General features: G+C 39.5%; 1 protein-coding gene across 1 annotated transcript in view; it reads left to right on the forward strand.

Moving 5' to 3' along the window:
• Positions 1-21,149, forward strand: part of WDR70 (WD repeat domain 70) — an 811,922-nt gene that overhangs the window by 789,808 nt on the left and 965 nt on the right.

The raw sequence follows: 21,149 nt of genomic DNA on the forward strand, positions 1-21,149 counted from the left end.
AGCGTAGCTAACGCACCCCTTTGGCCGCAGAACTCTAAATCTAGCCGATAGAAAAGTATTAAGAATACTAAGAAGTTACTTTGATAATATAATAGTAAAAATGAAAGTGGAAAATGTATTTTTTATTTAAATTGCGCACTCTACCTTAATCATGACAATTTAAATTTGACTCCCATGTCCCTTTATGCTGATGTTGATATTACACGAGTGCACAAAAATGTCAACTTGTGAGAGTTTACTTTCTGAAGCTGAATGTTGCACTGTGATTGGTCTAATGAGAAACACAAGGCTGTTTCAGGTCACTCAAGCAGTCACTTATTTTCACAAATGTTTTCAATCGTAAATATGCAGAATTGTATAACTATGGTATACACAAAACAGATGTTCATGCATTTTATCGCTCCAGCAAGGGGTTAATGTTGTGTTGAAATAATGGAGTGTATTTATTCTAGCCACATTGTCTGTCTGACAGAAGCTGTCATGTTCACATGCTGCTATTGTTCAGCCTCGCTCATATAAACACACATGAATATATATCCCCTCATCTGTAAACTAATAGTGTTTTGGGCCTGCATTTTGACCACTTCAAGGCCAGGACTTTATTTCCCTCCAGCTAAGTCTTTTGACAAGAAACTGTAACGCAATCAGCTTTCGTGTGGCACGTCGAGCCCTCTGGAAAAGATGCCTTATAAATTTTTCATGGCTGTAACATTGCAGGTGTCCTGAACGAAACCTAATATGCAAAGTATGAAGTTCATGCAACAACACCATACTAAGTTACCATTGTGTTGTGGCTTCTGGGATTTTGAAGTATTGCTCAGGAAAAGTAGGAGGTAATTTACATAAAATGTAAATGTTCAGGACTGAAGTCTGTATAAAAGGTGTTTGTTTTTTTCTTTAACCGACCCTTTTTAAAGGGACATAAGACTTAAAAAATGGATGTTCCTGTACCGAATAAACCAACTGTTTTTATAATGGTAATTATACAGCATTCCACTTATAGGGTTGTGTCACTGACAGAGTCTATAAAAATGACTACATGTTAAATGTGTTTGTATAGCCAAGTGACATTGGAGTTGAACACATTGTGTGACAACATGTATTGATGAGGTTGTGTATTAGTTTTACTGCTGCCCTAGGCACTTCAAAATCTGCTGCCCTCACATCAACAATTTTTCTTATATTTGCCTGATATATTAGTCCTGGATTTGAGGGGGAAACTAGGGGCTGCCCAGTCCGTTACTACACCACATACAGAAAAAGCAACAATCTGCCAGGAACGAACAACAGCTGAGCACAACTGAGTTAATAGAAGCTACTCCCTGGTGGTATAGAACAAGCTACTGAGCTGTTGTTCGTTCCTGGAAGATTGCTTCTCTTTCTTTATGTATTTGTATTATGAGCCTGAGGAATGTCTGCCTAAGGGTGATGGGGAAAACCAGATTTGGTCTCCTTGCCCAATGTGCTTAGAGGGATATGGCTGTACCTCACTGACAAGGTCCAAAGGAGGCCGAAACTATTGTCTGGGGTTGCCATTTTCCTTGTTCAGAGGAGAATTGCCTGGTATTTTGGGGCTGGGCTAACCTTGTTAGGAGGGGATAAGATTGGTATACTTTAAGAGAGTTCTTCCTGTGTGAAAAGCACAAATGGGCTAAAATAGGCTACTCCCAGGTGGTAACCATGCCATAGAACAAGCTACTGAGCTGTTGTTCATTCCCGGAAGACTGCTTCTCTTTCTGTATGTATTTGTATGACCCAGGGAAAAGTCTCTGTAGGGGTGATGGGGGGAACCAGCTGTGATGTGGCCTGCTTGCCCAATTTGCCTAGAGGAATATGGCTGCAACTCACTGATGAGGCCGAAACGATTATCTGAAGTTACCATTTTCCTTATTTAGAGGAGGATTGACTGGTACTACGGGCTGGACCTACCCTGTTAGGCGGGATCATACTGATTTAGTTCAGGAAAGTTCTCCTCTGTAAAAAGCACAATTAGGCTAAAATAAGCTACTCCAATGTGGTAACAGTGTTATAGAACAAGATACTGGGCTGTTGTTCATTCCTGTAAGAATGCTTTTCTTTTTGTATATACTTAACTACACCACAGCCACAGCCTCACTGCTTCTGTCATGACTTCGGATGAATTTACAAAAATTACCAATGGCACTACTTGTGTGTAATAGACCTGCCTATATCTTTAATAATGCCAACAAAATACGGCTAGATGTGGGTGCTTAGTGTATGAATTTAGATACTTAAATATGCAAGAGGAAAGCATACACATTGAAAGCACTCCCAGGTCAAATTGCAAATTTGTTGCAAATAAACATCACTAAGTTAATAATCCAAGGATAGAGTATGGAAATAGGAAGATTTACTAAATTAAAATATAACTTTTATTGGGTTCATAAAATTAAAATAGGAAAAAACCAATTAAAATCACTCTTAAGTACCGACTGTAGTATATAAATAATTTATGTAGCCAATTGTTAGTTAAACTAATCCTTCCAATCAATACCAGAGTGCACAAAAATATCACGTACCACTTGGTAAAGTGCAACAAAGTCAATTAACGTGATACAGTAGTATTAATTTGTTTAGCACAACTGGTGGTTTAGTAAGTGAGAGAATAGAATGGATACTGTGTTCCTGTTTAAGTAAACAGTTTAATTCAACCGTTAATGGTTGTGAGCGATATTGAAATTCAAGTTATGGTGTGACACAACTTTAAACTGAATATACTAGCTTAGTAAATAACACACAGTTTGTATATAGATTTATTTTCCCTATATTGTCATATGATTAGGGAAATAGATACTGTGTTCCTGTTTAGGTAAACAGTTTAATTCAACCGTGAATGGTTGTGAGCGATATTGAGATTCCTGTTATGGTGTGACACAACTTTAAACTCACTTACTAAACCACCAGTTGTGCTAAACATATTAATACTACTGTATCACGTTAATTGACTTTGTTGCACTTTACCAAGTGGTACGTGATATTTTTGTGCACTCTGGTATTGATTGGAAGGATTAGTTTAACTAACAATTGGCTACATAAATTATTTATATACTACAGTCGGTACTTAAGAGTGATTTTAATTGGTTTTTTCCTATTTTAATTTTATGAACCCAATAAAAGTTTTATTTTAATTTAGTAAATCTTCCTATTTCCATACTCTATCCTTGGATTATTAACTTAGTGATGTTTATTTGCAACAAATTTGCAATTTGACCTGGGAGTGCTTTCAATGTGTATGCTTTCCTCTTGCATATTTAAGTATCTGTCATGACTTCGCCTATAAATTGCCAGTAGACCTTTGCACAATAGTTCCCCTCACCTTCATTACCAGAAAGCCTTTGGGAAACATTTAAAATGATGTGGGAAGGTATCATTAAATAGGACTTCCCCCTCAAAATGAGCTGCACAAACACAGTTTTATTTGTGTTAAGGGCAGAAAAAAAGTTTTGGAAAAGTTCATGGGTGATGGATCTAGATTTCCAAAAGTTTTCAATCAAGCTAAGTTGTTTTCAAGGAAATTTATTTGGACACAGATTTGACCAGAGTATTTCTATCAGAGTCTAAGACTTAACTATTAAGTAGACACTTTGCACATAGTTCGATGTGCACTTAAGAATCTTTCAGTGCTCAACCCTCTTATCCTGTGGAATAGAATCCCCTTGTTTTGCCTTAGATTTGTTTCTCCTGTGAGAAAAACGTCACTCTTAGCTGGTGACTGATGATGTTGGTGCTCTAAGAGAAGGAGTCGGCAAAATAAAAAATCTACATTGTTTTATTTATTTATTTATTTATTTAATATTTTATATCTATTTTTCTCCAACATAGGTGTGTCCGGTCCACGGCGTCATCCTTACTTGTGGGATATTCTCCTCCCCAACAGGAAATGGCAAAGAGCCCAGCAAAGCTGGTCACATGATCCCTCCTAGGCTCCGCCTTCCCCAGTCATTCTCTTTGCCGTTGTACAGGCAACATCTCCACGGAGATGGCTTAGAGTTTTTTAGTGTTTAACTGTAGTTTTTATTATTCAATCAAGAGTTTGTTATTTTAAAATAGTGCTGGTATGTACTATTTACTCTGAAACAGAAAAGAGATGAAGATTTCTGTTTGTAAGAGGAAAATGATTTTAGCAACCGTTACTAAAATCGATGGCTGTTTCCACACAGGACTGTTGAGAGGAATTAACTTCAGTTGGGGGAAACAGGGAGCAGATTTTTGCTGCTTGAGGTATGACACATTTCTAACAAGACGATGTAATGCTGGAAGCTGTCATTTTCCCTATGGGATCCGGTAAGCCATTTTTATTACATGAAGAGAAAAAAGGGCTTCACAAGGGCTTTTAAGACTGTAGACATTTTCTGGGCTAAAACGATTTATATATAAGCATATTTTATACTCCATAGCCTTGAGGAATTATTTTAATCTTGGGAACTATGTAAAATAACCGGCAGGCACTGTATTGGACACCTTATTCTCTAGGGGCTTTCCCTAATCATAGGCAGAGTCTCATTTTCGCGCCTCTATTGCGCACTTGTTTTTGGGAAGCATGACATGCAGCTGCATGTGTGAGGAGCTCTGATACATAGAAAAGACTTTCTGAAGGCGTCATTTGGTATCGTATTCCCTTTTGGGCTTGGTTGGGTCTCAGCAAAGCAGATACCAGGGACTGTAAAGGGGTTAAATATAAAAACGGCTCCGGTTCCGTTATTTTAAGGGTTAAAGCTTCCAAATTTGGTGTGCAATACTTTTAAGGCTTTAAGACACTGTGGTGAAATTTTGGTGAATTTTGAACAATTCCTTCATACTTTTTCACATATGCAGTAATAAAGTGTGTTCAGTTTAAAATTTAAAGTGACAGTAACGGTTTTATTTTAAAACGTTTTTTGTACTTTGTTATCAAGTTTATGCCTGTTTAACATGTCTGAACTACCAGATAGACTGTGTTCTGTATGTGGGGAAGCCAAGGTTCCTTCTCATTTAAATAGATGTGATTTATGTGACACAAAATTTAGAGAAAATGATGCCCAAGATGATTCCTCAAGTGAGGGGAGTAAGCATGGTACTGCATCATCCCCTCCTTCGTCTACACCAGTCTTGCCCACACAGGAGGCCCCTAGTACATCCAGTGCGCCAATACTCCTTACTATGCAACAATTAACGGCTGTAATGGATAATTCTATCAAAAACATTTTAGCCAAAATGCCCACTTATCAGCGAAAGCGCGACTGCTCTGTTTTAGAAAATACTGAAGAGCATGAGGACGCTGATGATATTGGTTCTGAAGTGCCCCTACACCAGTCTGAGGGGGCCAGGGAGGTTTTGTCTGAAGGAGAAATTTCAGATTCAGGGAAAATTTCTCAACAAGCTGAACCTGATGTGATTACATTTAAATTTAAATTGGAACATCTCCGCGCTCTGCTGAAGGAGGTGTTATCTACTCTGGATGATTGTGAGAATTTGGTCATTCCAGAGAAATTATGTAAAATGGACAAGTTCCTAGAGGTCCCGGGGCCCCCCGAAGCTTTTCCTATACCCAAGCGGGTGGCGGACATTGTAAATAAAGAATGGGAAAGGCCCGGTATACCTTTCGTCCCTCCCCCTATATTTAAGAAATTGTTTCCTATGGTCGACCCCAGAAAGGACTTATGGCAGACAGTCCCCAAGGTCGAGGGGGCGGTTTCTACTCTAAACAAACGCACCACTATACCCATAGAAGATAGTTGTGCTTTCAAAGATCCTATGGATAAAAAATTAGAGGGTTTGCTTAAAAAGATGTTTGTTCAGCAAGGTTACCTTCTACAACCAATTTCATGCATTGTTCCTGTCACTACAGCAGCGTGTTTCTGGTTCGATGAACTAGAAAAGGCGCTCAATAATAATTCTTCTTCTTATGAGGAGATTATGGACAGAATTCATGCTCTCAAATTGGCTAATTCTTTCACCCTAGACGCCACTTTGCAATTGGCTAGGTTAGCGGCGAAAAATTCTGGTTTTGCTATTGTGGCGCGCAGAGCGCTTTGGCTAAAATCTTGGTCAGCGGATGCGTCTTCCAAGAACAAATTGCTTAACATTCCTTTCAAGGGGAAAACGCTGTTTGGCCCTGACTTGAAAGAGATTATCTCTGATATCACTGGGGGCAAGAGCCACGCCCTTCCTCAGGATAGGTCTTTCAAAGCCAAAAATAAACCTAATTTTCGTCCCTTTCGCAGAAACGGACCAGCCCCAAGTGCTACGTCCTCTAAGCAAGAGGGTAATACTTCTCAAGCCAAGCCAGCCTGGAGGCCAATGCAAGGCTGGAACAAAGGAAAGCAGGCCAAGAAACCTGCCACTGCTACCAAGACAGCATGAGATGTTGGCCCCCGATCCGGGACCGGATCTGGTGGGGGGCAGACTCTCTCTCTTCGCTCAGGCTTGGGCAAGAGATGTTCTGGATCCTTGGGCACTAGAAATAGTCTCCCAAGGTTATCTTCTGGAATTCAAGGGGCTTCCCCCAAGGGGGAGGTTCCACAGGTCTCAATTGTCTTCAGACCTCATAAAAAAACAGGCATTCTTACATTGTGTAGAAGACCTGTTAAAAATGGGAGTGATTCATCCTGTTCCATTAGGAGAACAAGGGATGGGGTTCTACTCCAATCTGTTCGTAGTTCCCAAAAAAGAGGGAACATTCAGACCAATCTTAGATCTCAAGATCCTAAACAAGTTTCTCAAGGTTCCATCGTTCAAAATGGAAACCATTCAAACAATTCTTCCTTCCATCCAGGAAGGTCAATTCATGACCACGGTGGATTTAAAGGATGCGTATCTACATATTCCTATCCACAAGGAACATCATCGGTTCCTAAGGTTCGCATTCCTGGACAAGCATTACCAGTTTGTGGCACTTCCGTTCGGATTAGCCACTGCTCCAAGAATTTTCACAAAGGTACTAGGGTCCCTTCTAGCGGTGCTAAGACCAAGGGGCAATGCAGTAGTACCTTACTTGGACGACATTCTGATTCAAGCGTCGTCCCTTCCACAAGCAAAGGCTCACACGGACATTGTCCTGGCCTTTCTCAGATCTCACGGGTGGAAAGTGAACGTAGAAAAAAGTTCGCTATCTCCGTCAACAAGGGTTCCCTTCTTGGGAACAATAATAGACTCCTTAGAAATGAGGATTTTTCTGACAGAGGCCAGAAAATCAAAACTTCTAAACTCTTGTCAAATACTTCATTCTGTTCCTCTTCCTTCCATAGCGCAGTGCATGGAAGTAATAGGTTTGATGGTAGCGGCAATGGACATAGTTCCTTTTGCGCGAATTCATCTAAGACCATTACAACTGTGCATGCTCAGTCAGTGGAATGGGGACTATACAGACTTGTCTCCGACGATACAAGTAGATCAGAGGACCAGAGATTCACTCCGTTGGTGGCTGTCCCTGGACAACCTGTCACAGGGGATGAGCTTCCGCAGACCAGAGTGGGTCATTGTCACGACCGACGCCAGTCTGGTGGGCTGGGGCGCGGTCTGGGGACCCCTGAAAGCTCAGGGTCTTTGGTCTCGGGAAGAATCTCTTCTCCCGATAAATATTCTGGAACTGAGAGCGATATTCAATGCTCTCAAGGCTTGGCCTCAGCTAGCAAAGGCCAAGTTCATACGGTTTCAATCAGACAACATGACGACTGTTGCGTACATCAACCATCAGGGGGGAACAAGGAGTTCCCTGGCGATGGAAGAAGTGACCAAAATCATTCACTGGGCGGAGACTCACTCCTGCCACTTGTCTGCAATCCACATCCCAGGAGTGGAAAATTGGGAAGCGGATTTTCTGAGTCGTCAGACATTTCATCCGGGGGAGTGGGAACTCCATCCGGAAATCTTTGCCCAAATTACTCAATTGTGGGGCATTCCAGACATGGATCTGATGGCCTCTCGTCAGAACTTCAAGGTTCCTTGCTACGGGTCCAGATCCAGGGATCCCAAGGCGACTCTAGTAGATGCACTAGTAGCACCTTGGACCTTCAAACTAGCTTATGTATTCCCGCCGTTTCCTCTCATCCCCAGGCTGGTAGCCAGGATCAATCAGGAGAGGGCATCGGTGATCTTGATAGCTCCTGCGTGGCCACGCAGGACTTGGTATGCAGACCTGGTGAATATGTCATCGGCTCCACCATGGAAGCTACCTTTGAGACGAGACCTTCTTGTTCAAGGTCCGTTCGAACATCCGAATCTGGTCTCACTCCAACTGACTGCTTGGAGATTGAACGCTTGATCTTATCAAAGCGAGGGTTCTCAGATTCTGTCATTGATACTCTTGTTCAGGCCAGAAAGCCTGTAACTAGAAAAATCTACCACAAAATATGGAAAAAATATATCTGTTGGTGTGAATCTAAAGGATTCCCTTGGGACAAGGTAAAAATTCCTAAGATTCTATCCTTTCTTCAAGAAGGTTTGGAGAAAGGATTATCTGCAAGTTCTTTGAAGGGACAGATTTCTGCCTTGTCTGTGTTACTTCACAAAAAGCTGGCAGCTGTGCCAGATGTTCAAGCCTTTGTTCAGGCTCTGGTTAGAATCAAGCCTGTTTACAAACATTTGACTCCTCCTTGGAGTCTCAATTTAGTTCTTTCAGTTCTTCAGGGGGTTCCGTTTGAACCCTTACATTCCGTTGATATTAAGTTATTATCTTGGAAAGTTTTGTTTTTGGTTGCAATTTCTTCTGCTAGAAGAGTTTCAGAATTATCTGCTCTGCAGTGTTCTCCTCCTTATCTGGTGTTCCATGCAGATAAGGTGGTTTTACGTACTAAACCTGGTTTTCTTCCGAAAGTTGTTTCTAACAAAAACATTAACCAGGAGATAGTCGTGCCTTCTTTGTGTCCGAATCCAGTTTCAAAGAAGGAACGTTTGTTGCTTCTTTGAATGCTTTGGATGTAGTTCGTGCTCTAAAATTCTATTTAGATGCTACAAAGGATTTTAGACAAACATCTTCTTTGTTTGTTGTTTATTCTGGTAAAAGGAGAGGTCAAAAAGCAACTTCTACCTCTCTCTCTTTTTGGATTAAAAGCATCATCAGATTGGCTTACGAGACTGCCGGACGGCAGCCTCCTGAAAGAATCACAGCTCATTCTACTAGGGCTGTGGCTTCCACATGGGCCTTCAAGAACGAGGCTTCTGTTGATCAGATATGTAAGGCAGCGACTTGGTCTTCACTGCACACTTTTACTAAATTTTACAAATTTGATACTTTTGCTTCTTCTGAGGCTATTTTTGGGAGAAAGGTTTTGCAAGCCGTGGTGCCTTCCATCTAGGTGACCTGATTTGCTCCCTCCCTTCATCCGTGTCCTAAAGCTTTGGTATTGGTTCCCACAAGTAAGGATGACGCCGTGGACCGGACACACCTATGTTGGAGAAAACAGAATTTATGTTTACCTGATAAATTACTTTCTCCAACGGTGTGTCCGGTCCACGGCCCGCCCTGGTTTTTTAATCAGGTCTGATAATTTATTTTCTTTAACTACAGTCACCACGGTATCATATGATTTCTCCTATGCAAATATTCCTCCTTTACGTCGGTCGAATGACTGGGGAAGGCGGAGCCTAGGAGGGATCATGTGACCAGCTTTGCTGGGCTCTTTGCCATTTCCTGTTGGGGAGGAGAATATCCCACAAGTAAGGATGACGCCGTGGACCGGACACACCGTTGGAGAAAGTAATTTATCAGGTAAACATAAATTCTGTTTTATTTTATGTCTAATTGGTAAAAAAAAAAATTCTCATTTTAAAGTTGTAATTTTTATTGAATAAAATAGATATAAAATCCTATTTAAAAAAAAAAAAAAAAAAATTAGGAAGTAGAACTGAAGCAAAATGTAGAACCATAAATTGAAAGTTTGAAATACTGTATTTAGAAAATAAGGATTCCTATGCTATAGAATTGTGTTTTTTGTTTAATATTGTGTTTTTCAATAGCTGGATATTTCTGTAAGTTTTTTTAAATAAATGTGAAAAATGGTGTTGGGCAGTTCAGCAGTTGATAAGCCATATTCTTTATATACTTTTTATGCTTGCTCAATATTTCTGCCCTTGATAATGGTGGCTATTTTTGTGCTGTCTTGATCCATATCTTTTTATGGACTGTAATTTTCTGACTGTTGTTCACACTTTGTATGCTCCCTTTCATTCCAGTATGGCTGAGATGTCAAACTCTGATCTGTGACAGAACTTGTGGTTTCTCTTCCTTTGTATTTAATCTTTGGTTGAGTGACATAAAGGCCTTATGAATGCATATAATTTCTTACCTCATGCTTTCAATTAACCAATGAATCACTTTCGTTGAGTAACAATGAGTAAGACATTTTAGAGACCACATTTGCCTTTTAGTGAAAACACTTTATCTTCTTCATTTGGGTGATGTATAAAAATAAATAATACTTATTAATGCAAATCCAATGTGTTTTTCAGCAAATTTTGAATGCATATGCAGGAGATCTGAATGTGTTCGAGAATTTGTATTTGATGAACATTGTAGTAATTTTTTTGTTCTATCTTAAAGAGGACATTTTAAAATATATTAGTTTCTACAGGTCCTGTCAACAATAAACCAACATTAAACTTTTAGACTTGCAGAGGTGTGTCTGCCTCCACCAATAGATCTTGGTTGTCTTTATCAGCTAAAGAGAATTTATAGAAAATACACAACCAATATGCCTGTATTAGTTTCAGTTTGTATTTAAATAACTTTTTCTAAATATTGTTTTCAAGCCAAAAACAAATAATAATTCCAACCTTTTTTTTCCCTATGTATGACTAAACTTTTTTTGTTTACAATGTTCAGTCCCAGTGCATAAAAAAACTGCCTTATAAATTCAGCTAGGTTATTAAATTTAGCATTTTCTCACATATTTTTATTTTACAGGCAACTTTGTATTTATTTTAACTAGGTACAATAGTTATTAAATAGTTATTAACTATTTAATAGCTACCTAGTTAAAATAAATACAAATTTACCTGTAAAATAAAACCTAACCTAAGTTACAATTACACCTAACACTACACTACAATTAAAATAATTCCCTAAATTAACTACAATTAAATACAATTAAATACAATTATCTAAAGTACGAAAACAAACAAACACTAAATTACAGAAAATAGTAAAATAATTGCAAGTTTTTTAAACTAATTGCACCTAATCTAATTCCCCTAATAAAATAAAAAAGCCCCCCAAAATAATAAAAAGCCCTATTCTATACTAAATTACAAATATCTCTTAAAAGGGCCTTTTGTGGGGCATTGCCCCAAAGTAATCAGCTCTTTTACTTGTAAAAAAAAAAGTACAATACCCCCCCAACATTAAAAGTCCTCAACGAAGCAGGGCGAAGTGATCCTCCAGACGGGCAGAAGTCTTCATCCAGGCCAGGAAGAAGAGGTCCTCCAGACAGGCAGAAGTCTTCATCCAGACGGCATCTTCTATCTTCATCTATCCGGCGCGGAGCGGGTCCATCTTCAAGACATCCTCTTCTTTCTTGATCCAACGACTGAAGGAAGGTTCCTTTAAATGACGTAATCCAAGATCCCGTCCCTTCAATTCCGATTGGCTGATAGAATTCTATCAGCCAATCGGACTAAGGTAGAAAAAATCCTATTGGCTCCGCGCCGGATGGAGGAGGATAGAAGATGCCGTCTGGATGAAGACTTCTGCCCGTCTGGAGGACCTCTTCTTCCCGGCTTCCTTGAGGACTTTGTCCCGGTTGGGTGAAGACTTCTCAAGGTAGGGTGATCTTCAAGGGGTTATTGTTAGGTTTTATTAAGGGGGGATTGGGTGGGTTTTTGAGTAGGGTTGGGTGTGTGGGTGGTGGGTTTTAATGTTGGGGGGGTATTGTACTTTTATTTACAGGGAAAAGAGCTGATTACTTTGGGGCAATGCCCCGCAAAAGGCCCTTTTAAGGGCTATTTGTAATTTAGTATAGGGTAGGGCTTTTTATTATTTTGGGGGGCTTTTTTATTTTATTAGGGGAATTAGATTAGGTTTAATTAGTTTAAAAAACTTGTAATTTGTTTATTATTTTCTGTAATTTAGTTTTTTTCGTACTTTAGATAATTGTATTTAATTGTATTTAATTGTAGTTAATTTAGGGAATTATTTTAATTGTAGTGTAGTGTTAGGTGTAATTGTAACTTAGGTTAGGTTTTATTTTACAGGTAAATTTGTATTTATTTTAACTAGGTAGCTATTAAATAGCTAATAACTATTTAATAACTATTGTACCTAGTTAAAATAAATACAAAGTTGCCTGTAAAATAAAAATAAATCCTAAGATAGCTACAATGTAACTATTAGTTATATTGTAGCTAGCTTAGGGTTTATTTAATAGGTAAGTATTTAGTTTTAAATAGGAATAATTTAGTTAATTGTAGTTATTTTATTTAGATTTATTTTAATTATATTTAAGTTAGGGGGTGTTAGGGTTAGACTTAGATTTAGGGGTTAATAACTTTAATATAGTGGGTAATAAATGTAGGTAGGTGTCGGCGATGTTAGGGATGGCAGATTAGGGGTTAATAAAATGTAACTAGTGTTTGCGAGGCGGGAGTGCAGTGGTTTAGAGGTTAATATATTTATTATAGTGGCAGCGATGTCCGGTTCGGCAGATTATGGGGTTGAAAATTTTATTTTAGTGTTTGCAATGTGGGGGGGGGGCTCGGTTTAGGGATTAATAGGTAGTTTATGGGTGTTAGTGTACTTTTTAGCACTTTAGTTAAAGGGACAGTCTACACCAGAATTTTTATTGTTTTAAAAGATAGATAATCCCTTTATTACCCATTTCCCAGTTTTGCATAACTAACACATTTATAATAATATACTTTTAACCTCTGTGATTATCTTGTATCTAAGCCTCTGCAAACTGCCCCTTTTTTCAGTTCTTTTGACAGACTTGCAGTCTAGCCAATCAGTGCCTGCTCCCAGATAACTTCTCGTGCATGAGCACAGTGTTATCTATATGAAATACGTGAACTAACACCCTCTAGTGGGGAAAAACTGTTAAAATGCAATCTGAAAGAGGTGGGCTTCAAGGTCTAAGAAATTAGCATATGAACCTCCTAGGTTAAGCTTTCAACTAAGAATACCAAGAGAACAAAGCAAAATTGGTGATAAAAGTAAATTTGAAAATTGTTTAAAATTACATGCTCTATCTGAATCATGAAAGTTTATTTTGGCCTAGACTGTCCCTTTAAGAGTTTTATGCTACGGCGTTAGACCATAAATCTCTTAACTACTGACTTTTAAATGCGGCACCAGTCTTTACAGGAGAGGGTCTACCGCTCACTTTTTGGAAGACTCGTAATACCGGCGCTATGCAAGTCCCATTGAAAAAATAGGATACGCAATTAACGTAAGTGGATTTGCGGTATTTTCGAGTCTGGCCGAAAAAGTGAGCGGGACACCTGTACCTGCAAGACTCGTAATACCAGCGGGCGTTAAAAAGCAGCATTGGGACCTCTCAACGCTGCTTTTTAAGGCTAACGCAAGACTCGTAATCTAGCCGAATGTCTTTAATGTCCCCATAAAATAGTTGGAATTCAGCGGACCCCTGACCTGTATCAGAACTGCCTAAAGGCTACCGGTGATCTTTTGATTTTGGCCCCTAATTTCAAAGAGCATTCTCTGGGGAGATCCACTGTGATATATGGCTTTGTTTTCTGTACTCCCACTGTTTCTAGCTACCCTGTATTCAACACAACCTTGGCAGCAACCATTCTGGTTCATTAACAAAGGTCTTTGTGATTGAAAACCTGGCTATTGAATAATATCTAAAAATGTAGCATTTTGGATAACTTCAAGGTTATAACTAGTGAAAGAAATACTTTCCTTCCTCAAGACAGGAAGAATAAGACTAAGACGGTATTTGCTCAGAGCAATTTTCTTCAATAATGAACCCAAGTTCATTAATGTCAATAAAGTTAACTAATGTTAATTAATGCTTAATGTTCATGAGTAGTTTTTATGTGGCAGGTAGGTTATGGCTTTTTCAAGTAACTTGGCTATTGGAATATTCAAATCACTGGCTAAACATTGTGGTTTTACATGGCTGTTGTATAGATTTTTACAGGCCTTTCATTGCTAAGATTATTTTGATGAAATGCTTCTTCTTTCTTTGGAACAATAAGGTGACGGAAATACAGTATAATCAGTGATACTGTTCCTAAAGAGGAATATTAACTATAACATCTTGCAAGTCTCAAAGGCTCTCTCCTTCGCAGAATATTTGAAACCTATGAAATGCAAAGCCTCGGATGGGGATGTTTTGAAAGTTCTTCATTTGAAGATGGAATTTTTATATTATATCATTGTTGCTTTCTTTCCAATTTGTAGGTCTTTCCTTAGCCTGGCCACATAGCATGTCTTAAGAATTAGTCATTTACATACATTCCTTCTTGCATATTTTCTTAAGTGTTAAGGGACACTGAACCCAATTTCTCTTACATGGTGTATCCAGTCCACGGATTCATCCTTACTTGTGGGATATTCTCATTCCCTACAGGAAGCGGCAAAGAGAGCACACAGCAAAGCTGTCCATATAGCTCCCCCTCAGGCTCTGCCCCCCCAGTCATTCTCTTTGCCGCTCTAACAAGTAGCATCTCCACGGGAGGGTAAAGTGAATGTGGTGTTAGTTTGTAGTTTTTTATATCTTCAATCAAAAGTTTGTTATTTTGAAATAGTGCCGGTTTGTACTATTTACTCTCTAGCAGAAAGTGATGAAGAATTCTGCTGAGAGGAAAATGTTTTTAGCATGTTGTAACTAAAATCCACTGCTGTTCCCACGCAGGACTGAGGAGTACCAAGAAAACTTCAGTTGGGGGGAACAGTTTGCAGGCTTAACTGCTACAAGGTATGTTCAGTCATCTTTTTCTAGTCAAGACTTAGTAATGCTAGAAGACTGACAAGAATCCCCATGTGGGGAAGGTAAGCCATATTCTGAGACTCAGTATAGAAGGAATGCTTATTTAACAGGGCTAATTGACTGGTGGACACTGTTAAAGGGTAATCGATTATTTTTTTTAGTAAAACATAATCACTATACATGTTTTTATAATGTTTGGAGTATTATTTGGGGTTTTATTCCATATGGCAAAATTTTGGACACCTATTAAGGGTTTTGAAGGCCCCACAACTTCGGAGTGGAGGGGGAGGGGGCCTAATTTTCGCGCCTCAGTTGCGCTCTTCATTCTGCAGACAGCTTCATGCAGCTTCACGTGGAGGGTCCTAAAACTTCATTGAGGACATCATAGAGGCTTATTTTCATCAGCTAATCCCCAGGGGCAAGGTAGGGCCACAGCAGATTGCTGTGGCATGGTGCTGTAGTTTGCTAACCGGTTGTCAGCTTTAGGTTGCTCCGGTTTGGGCATTAAGGGGTTAATTGACTTGATATTTGCTGTGCAACCATTACCAAGCATTAAGATCGTGTGGTGAAATTTTCAGAAATATTGGATCATTTTTGAACATTTAGTAAAAAAGTGTGCGCTTTTATTATTTAAAGGCACAGTACCGTTTTTTCTCAAATTGTATTTTTCAGTCTTTAATTGCTGTCTAAGTCTGTTTAAAATGTCTGAGCCTACAGATAGACGTTGCTCTATGTGTTTAGTAGCCATGGTGGAACCCCCTTTACAAGTGTGCTAATGTATCTATGCATTTTAAAGATAATGTTGTTTCACTTAAAAATGTAGCCCAAGATGATTCTTTAACAGAAGGTAATGAGGATAGTCCACCTTCCTCTCCCCATGTGTCGACACCAGTCACGCCCGCGCAACCTATGCCTAGTACCTCTAGCGCAATGGTCCCTATTACATTACAACAATTAGCAACAGTAATGGATAACTCCCTTGCGGCATTTTTATCCAAACTGCCAGTTTTTCCTAAAAAGCGTGATAGCTCGGTCTTAAGGACAGAGTATGAGCAATCAGAAGCTTTGGAAGGTTTATCTGTTGTACCCTCACAACACTCTGAAATGGCGGTGAGGGATGTGCTGTCCGAGGGAGAAATTTCAGATACAGGAAAGATTTCTCAGCGGGCAGAATCAGATTCCTTAGCGTTTGAATTCAAGCTGGAACACCTCCGCGTACTACTTAAGGAGGTATTAGCTACGCTGGATGATTGCGACCCCATGGTGGTCCCAGAGAAATTGTGTAAAATGGACAGATTCTTAGAAGTCCCTGTATACACTGATGCGTTACCGATCCCGAAGAGGGTGGCGGACATTGTGGATAGGGAGTGGGAGAGACCAGGTGTACCCTTTGTTCCCCCCCCCTATCTTTAAGAAAATGTTCCTTATAACTGATCCCAGGCGGGACGCATGGCAGACGATCCCTAAGGTAGAGGGGGCAATTTCAATTGAAGACAGTTGTGCTTTCAAAGATCCTATGGATAAAAAATTGGAAGGTTTACTAAAGAAAATATTTGTTCAACAAGGTTTCCTTCTTTAACCGATTGCCTGCATTATTCCTGTAACTACTGCAGCGGCTTTCTGGTTTGAGGCGCTGGAGGAGTCGCTCCAGACAGAGACCTCATATGACGAAATTATGGATAGAATTAAAGCTATAATCAGCTTTGGGGCATTCCAGAGTTGGATCTGATGGCGTCCCGTCAGAACTCCAAACTTCCTCTTTACGGATCCAGGTCCAGGGACCCCAAGGCGGCTTTGATAGATGCTCTAGTAGCGCCTTGGTCCTTCAATCTGGCCTTTGTCTTTCCACCGTTTCCCCTTCTCCCTCGGCTGATAGCCAGAATCAAACAGGAGAAGGCCTCGGTAATTCTGATAGCGCCTGCGTGGCCACGCAGGACTTGGTATGCAGACCTAGTGGACATGTCATCCGTTCCACCATGGACACTGCCAATGAAGGGGGAGGTTCCACATTTCTCGTCTGTCTTCAGACCAGACAAAGAAAGAGGTGTTTTTACGCTGTGTAGAAGATCTGATCAAGATGGGAGTGATATGTCCAGTTCCAATTACAGAACAAGGACTGGGTTTTTACTCAAACCTATTTGTGGTTCCCAAAAAGGAAGGAACTTTCAGACCAATCCTGGATCTAAAAATTCTAAACAAATTCCTCAGAGTTCCATCCTTCAAGATGGAGACCATTCGGATCCAAATCTAGTTTATCTGCAGCTGACTGAATCAGTCATAGATACTCTGATCCAAGCTAGAAAACCTGTGACCAAGAAAATTTACCATAAGATATGGCGGAAATATCTTTGTTGTTGTGAATCCAAGGGTTACTCGTGGAGTAAGATTAGGATTCCAAGGATATTGTCTTTTCTCTAAGAAGGATTGGAGAAAGGGTTATCAGCTAGTACCTTAAAGGGACATATATCTGCTCTGTCTATCTTGTTACACAAGCGTCTGGCAGATGTACCAGACGTTCAAGCGTTTGCACAGGCTTTAGTCAGAATCAAGCCTGTCTATAAACCTGTGGCTCCACCATGGAGTCTAAATTTAGTTCTTTCAGCTCTTCAAGGGGTTCCGTTTGAACCTTTACATTCCATAGATATTAAGTTATTATCTTGGAAAGTTCTGTTTTTGGTAGCTATATCTTCTGCTCGAAGAGTTTCAGAATTATCTGCTTTGCAGTGTAATTCACCCTATCTGGTGTTCCATGCAGATAAGGTAGTTTTGCGTACCAAACCTGGTTTTCTTCCTAAAGTGGTTTCTAATAAGAATATTAACCAGGAAATCATTGTTCCTTCTCTGTGTCCTAATCCATCCTCAAGGAAGGAACGACTATTGCACAATCTCGATGTGGTTCGTGCTTTAAACTTCTATTTACAAGCAACTAAAGATTTCAGACAAACATCATCCTTGTTTGTTGTCTATTCTGGTTAGAGGAGAGGTCAGAAAGCAACTGCTACCTCTCTTTCCTTCTGGCTGAAAAGCATCATCAGATTGGCTTATGAGACTTCTGGACAGCAGCCTCCTGAACGAATTACAGCTCATTCCACCAGAGCTGTGGCTTCCACATGGGCTTTCAAGAATGAGGCTTCTGTAGAACAGATTTGTAAGGCAGCGACTTGGTCTTCACTGCATACTTTTGCCAAATTTTACAAATTTGATACTTTTGCTTCTTTGGAGGCTATTTTTGGGAGAAAGGTTTTGCAAGCAGTGGTGCCTTCCGTTTAGGTTACCTGTCTTGTTCCCTCCCTTCATCCGTGTATTGGTATCCCACAAGTAAGGATGAATCCGTGGACTGGATACACCTTGTAAGAGAAAACAGAATTTATGCTTACCTGATAAATTACTTTCTCTTACGGTGTATCCAGTCCACGGCCCGCCCTGGTAATTAAGCCAGGTTAAAATTTGTTGTTTAAACTACAGTCACCACTGCACCCTATGGTTTCTCCTTTTTCTCCTAACCGTCGGTCGAATGACTGGGTGGCGGAGCCTGATGGGGAGCTATATGGACAGCTTTGCTGTGTGCTCTCTTTTTCCTGTAGGGAATGAGAATATCCCACAAGTAAGGATGAATCCGTGGACTGGATACACCGTAAGAGAAAGTAATTTATCAGGTAAGCATAAATTCTGTTTTTAAGCAACTTTCTAATTTACTCCTATTATCAAATTTTATTTGTTCTCTTGCTATCTTTATTTGAAAATCATGAATGTAAATCTTAGCAGCCAGCCCATTTTTGGTTCAGCACCATGAATAGCGCTTGCTTATTGGAGGCTGACATTTACCCACCAGTAAGCAAGCATAACCCAGGCCAGCTCCTTTGCATCACATTCCTGCTTTTTACATAAAGATAGCAAGAGAACGAAGAAGAAAAAATTGATAATAGGAGTAAATTACAAAGTTGCTTAAAATTGCATGCTTTATCGGAATCATTAAAGAAAAAATTGCATTGAGTGTCCCTTTAAGAACAATTCCTTTTAGCCTTCTTTTTGGCATCATTCCAGACTCCATTGATGCAACTTACTCTCTCTGTCTCTCTCCAGTTTGTAGACAACTTCTTCTAATTTGCCTTTGCCTCCCCCATTCTTTAACAAAGGCTCTAGCTCGCCATTAAGCTACCTTCACTATACCATTTGTTTACCATCATCTCAGACCTTTCTTTCCTTCAGCGTAGTTAGCTGCTACCACTTCTGTAGATCCTTGCATCAGTTGATTGATGGTACAAGACCTGCAGCTTGTCCTCTAAATTACACAGCGGTGCTTGCGTTACTTCTCATCCGAGATGCTCAGGTTAGGGAGTGGTCCAGGATAACCATCTGATTCATTCTAATCAACAGATTTAGTTTTCCTGTTTCTTTCATTCCTTTGTGGGGGTTAAACACATAAGTGATCACAATGCTTTAGAAATCTTTAATGATTTTTTTTCTACAAAACTCTCCATTAAAGTCTCTGTGTTTTTTTTGTAGATAATTTATTTGATAAGCTTTTAAAAAGGATTGTGATTGACCCCATAATTAGCTAAGGATAGTAATGCAAAGTCAATGTGCTCTAACAAATTGGAACATGCAATTTTTGTATTAGAATGTCCGTTCTACAGTATATTTCTGCACAGTTATTTATTATAAGGAAAAATCATAAAGGAAAAAAGAAATTCTCTAATATGGTAGAGCATTTTATTATTGCACTATTGTGTATAATTGTATGCAAAGAGATAAAAACATAGTTTAAAGGGACAGTCTACTCCAGAATTTTTATTGTTTAAAAAGATAGATAATCCCTTTATTACCCATTCCCTAGTTTTTCATAACCAACACAGTTATATTAATATACTTTTTACCTCTGTGATTACCTTGTATCTAAGTCTCTGCAGACTGCCCCCTTATTTCAGTTATTTCTACAGACATGCATATTAGCCAATCAGTGCTGACTCATAAGTAACTCCATGGGAGTGAGCACCATGTTATCTATATGGCACAAATGAACTAGCACTGTCTAGCTGTGAGATAAGAGGGTGCCTTCAAGGGCTTATAAATTAGCATATGAGCCTACCTAGGTTAAGCTTTCAACAAAGAATACCAAGAGAACAAAGAAAATATAATAATAAAATTAAATAGGAACGTTGTTTAAAATTGCATGCCCTATTTGAATCATGAAAGTTTAATTTTAACTAGACTGTCCCTTTAAGTCAATTCTAGGGCAGCAATGCATTACTGGTAGCTATCTGAAAACATCTGGTGAGCCAATGACAAGAGGCACATGTGTGTGTAGCCGCCAATCACCTGCTTGCTCACAGTGGTGTAGGATATGTTCAACAAAGGATACCAAGAGAAAAAAGTAAATTTGAAAACATAAGTGAATTTAAAAGTGTCTTTAAATATCATGCTGTATCATGTAAGTTTAATTTCCCTATGGCCTAGATGTGAAACCAGCAGCCAAGGCTTTGTTTAGTCCCGGGTCCGGTGCTTACAGGCGGTGCTTGCCGTCAGAGCTGACAGTGCTCTGCATTTAAAACTCCCAACAGGGGGCGGGCAGTGAGCACAAGATGGAACAAGTGAGTCTCTAAATGGAGCCTTAGCTGTGATTTCACATGTCTAAAGGTAAGTCCTAGCATTGCTGCATTGCATGAATGTTTATGAATTCAATGATTATTTAATTTAACTAATGCTTAGTGTCCCTTTAAGAGCTACAGTTAAAGATGTGTGCTAAGGGGTTATTATAACTCAAAAAAGCCGGACAGACTCCATCTATCCCTGTGCCACTGGAAATATATTATTTGTTTAATAGCCATACATTTATATGTGGCCCTTAAAGTTGATAAAATATTGACCTGCGGCCCCTCAGGTGTTAGGAAGTTAGATAATATGGAGACTAAAGATAATTCTGTTTTTTGCAGCATCCTGTTTTCATCACTTGTTATTCCATACCAAAAAGGGTCCAATTTATAGGTCTGGCTTCCCTTGAGACACTGCACTCACATTTGTGCATCATATAACGCGCAGGTATAGGCTCCTCCCCCATCATAATCCTCACTCTGCCTAAAAATGCTATAATCTGGCTGTATAATCAGTTTCATTACACTAGATGAAGGTGACCCCTATGCAGTTTTATAGTTTGTGGTTGTTGTTCTGTAGTGTTTCAGTGAGTGCTATTGGGTAAGATGATGATGTGCAGTGTTTTCTTTTTCTAACAGATTGCATTCCCTAGCGAACCTCAACCCT

Source organism: Bombina bombina, chromosome 2, assembly GCF_027579735.1.
Source record: "Bombina bombina isolate aBomBom1 chromosome 2, aBomBom1.pri, whole genome shotgun sequence".
In the NCBI taxonomy this organism is placed as follows: domain Eukaryota; kingdom Metazoa; phylum Chordata; class Amphibia; order Anura; family Bombinatoridae; genus Bombina; species Bombina bombina.